We start from the raw sequence: 3449 nt of genomic DNA, 5'->3' as shown, positions 1-3449 counted from the left end.
ATTAGACAAGGATTTTATAAATATTTTAAAAGAATTATGGAATTGATTTGTGTCTCAGTACCAAAGTTGAAAGTGGTAACTAACTATTCTGCAGTCTCTGACAGGTTTGTTACGAAAGCTCATACTGATTCACCCTGTATGTTTATATATAACCCATGGGAGGTCGTTAAAATAATATCTGGTTCCTCCACTCCACATATCCGTGGGCAATCATTAATGGTTTGGGCGGCTAGAGGAATCTATCAGATCATGTAGAAATTCGTTGGCCTGTGATAACAATAACTCTAAATCAGACCTTCATTTAGAGTCACTCATTCACATTTACAAAACACTACAGTTAAACAGTATGGGTAAAGAAAAGGAAGAAACTGAGATCTGTAGTCACAAAGGTATACTTGGTTGTAACCATAACTCTACAACCAAATTTACCTTTTTAATGTAAGTCACGGAAATAGTGAAGAAACATTGGCCTATACTGAACAGCGGCGACCTAAACATACCCACACCGATGTTCAGCCATCGCAGAGGAATGAATCTGAAAAACTACTTGGTGCATACCCGCCCAAAGTTTACTGAAACCGTCAACAGTTAGCAGCCACTGCCATGCGGCCACTACCCGTGTAATAATTGCAGTGTCTGCCATTTAACATCTGTTACGAAGTCAGTCATTTTCAACAACAACACAACATGGCAACTAAGGCATTTTTCAAACTGCAATACAAGCGGAGTAGTTTACCTGATCACCTGCACCTGCAATTTACACTATGTGGGCATAACCTCAAGAAAGGTCAGCACCCGCATTGTGGAGCACAGAAGTAACATTCGCTGCAAAAGGGCCACAACACGCATGACCAACAACTTCATCGAAAAAAAACACACACCGAATGACCTCAAATGGGTGGTTTTAGAATGCATCAAGAACAAAGAGAACCTTGAGAGAACACTGCATGAACGTGAACAACGTTGGGTCTTCAAGCTTCAGACAGATATACACGGGCTAAACGATGACATACCCTGGGGTGCGTTTAACCACTAGAATCTAAAACCTGGATAGGCACCAAGTGCTTTTGAAAATCACTGCCCTTACCCAGCAAAAACTTCCAATATGAATACCTTGGATCTAGGTATGCCCATTGATTTCGCTCAGCCATAAAGAAAAAAACTATGGTTCATTTCACTAATGTAGCCCCTTGAGAATCAAATCGCCTCTAATGAAAACATCTATGTCTAACTAGAACTGATTCCGTGTGAAGACATTTCATCCACCAATCAATCTACCAAATAATTAGGTTTTAATATTAGAAAGCCTTCTGTAACCAAGAAATCACGTGGATGCAAGCGACTACTTTGCATTCAGATATTTTGCCCGAGAACCTCTGCTCTACAAATTATTCATGACATTTTTAAAGAATTACATACGCAAAATCGTTTTCACTTGAATATAAGTGAACAATATCCAGTTTTTTTCTTCCTTTCAACTTTCCAAAACTTTATTAGCAAGAGGAATCACATCCTTCTAAGATGGCCCCTGAGATCGAGCAGTCTAGTCTCTTTCTGTTCCAATCCCGGAAGCGAAAGAAAACATAAGCATCCCCCGCTGAACGCATTCTAAGATGCGGTCCAACGGGGAAGCAGCTAGGTAATTTCGCGCGGTGTTGCTGATCAGGAAGTAAGTGTACAATCCTCTCTCCCTCCTTTTCAGAGAAGACAGAGCAAGGCTTCAGAAGTCTGCCCGCTCGCTACAAACAAACTCTGTTTTTTTTAAAACTAACCCCATTTTTCATTAATCCTGCTACTGCAGCAATGCTTCCATAGAAGCGACACCGCCCCCTCAGGGACCATGAAGTGCTATTAGGCACCCGCGAATGTAAATATTGAGATTCTTTTTTTATCTATATGTTATCTGTAGTGTATGTTTATCGTCTTTGTCACAGTAAGTCGTGTGGTAATTTTGTGTGTGAATTCACATCACAATCACTCTGTGTGTATTATATTTACTACACGCCGGACCTGAGAGCCTGCACGCACCGATATGGGGCAATCTGCACCATTAATGTGAATATATATATATATATATATATATATATATATATATATATATATATATATATATATATATATATATATATATATATATATATATATATATATATCCTAAACGTGCGGCATGAACGACATACATGAACCCGATCTCTTCGAGAAAGGGGTAAGGTGCCTTAAACTTTGTTTCATTTTTTTACAGGTTCTTCATTGAGCTATACATAGGTCAGTAAGCAACAGCGTATGTATTATGAACCACGCATGTTTATATATTGAGCAGCGTTCACTATTGTGAAATCTTTTTTTCAATAATTATTTTCTAACCCTTACTTTAGGTTTTTAGGAGTGGCATATAAAGAGCTGGTCCCTGTATGGTCCTGAAGAAATGCCAGGGGTAGCGTGAAACATGTTGACCATATACTGACCCTACCTTCATAGTTGGTCGGATTACAGTATAAACCCCACTTTTGATATACCAACCTAGGAGCAGAATAAATTATTTAGGCCCACTAGCAAGGTATTTTTAATTCACTTTCACCCACTCCACCCCACTACACCTTTTTCTGCACCACACATAGTCCTTCACAACTAAGTGCTCCTATGTAGTTCGCAAGCCGTAGCACTCCCCTTTTCGTAGAGAACTGGGATGGCCCCAATGATGAAGCATGTCACTGTGAGGAAACTCCGGTGAGTGAGGGGACTCAAGAAAGAAAGTTTTCTTTCTTTAATTTTTTGGCTTCACCTATTATTTTTGTGAACAGCCACAACACAAGACAGGTCTATGAACCCAGGAATGTGGGCTCACACTTTTCCTTTTTAATGTCTGCCAGGAATTAACAAAGGGATTCCTGGCATGTGTAAACCCATTTAAACTTTGCAGAGAACTTACCCTCTAGAGTGCGGCTCTCAACACCTTTAAATTCTACTTAATGGGTGTGTAAAATGAGCATACCAAGGCATGTTCAGCCTTGTAATTTTGTGAATGCCCCCAAACATGTATGTTTGTGGGCAATCACCAGCCATGGCCAGTGCAGGTAACAGCAGTGGGGTCTTAATTTCCCCTCGTCATCGTCTGTCGAAATCCCCCCACCCCCACCCGGCCCCATCATTCTTACCTGCACAGGTCGCTGCTGGCAATCACAAACACCCCTCACTCTTTTAACCTTGGGAACTGTAGTATTTTCCCTCCCTACAAGGGCTAGTAAAAATCTCTTTTCAGATTGGAAGGGGAATCAACCATTCCACATCTGGTGGGAATATAGGGGAAGGGCTTTCATCATTGGAAAACATATTTACCCACCGAGAAAAATAGTGTGTATGCACCAGGAATTCTATTCCATTTGTGCAAAGTTCTGTGCTATGAAGAACTCTGAGAGCAGCTCCCAGTACAGACCGATCCAGTGGCAGAA

Source organism: Lissotriton vulgaris, unplaced genomic scaffold (assembly GCF_964263255.1).
Source record: "Lissotriton vulgaris unplaced genomic scaffold, aLisVul1.2 SCAFFOLD_264, whole genome shotgun sequence".
Classification (NCBI taxonomy): domain Eukaryota; kingdom Metazoa; phylum Chordata; class Amphibia; order Caudata; family Salamandridae; genus Lissotriton; species Lissotriton vulgaris.
The sequence above is the reverse complement of the archived record's forward strand: the minus strand, read 5'-3'. Positions refer to the sequence as shown.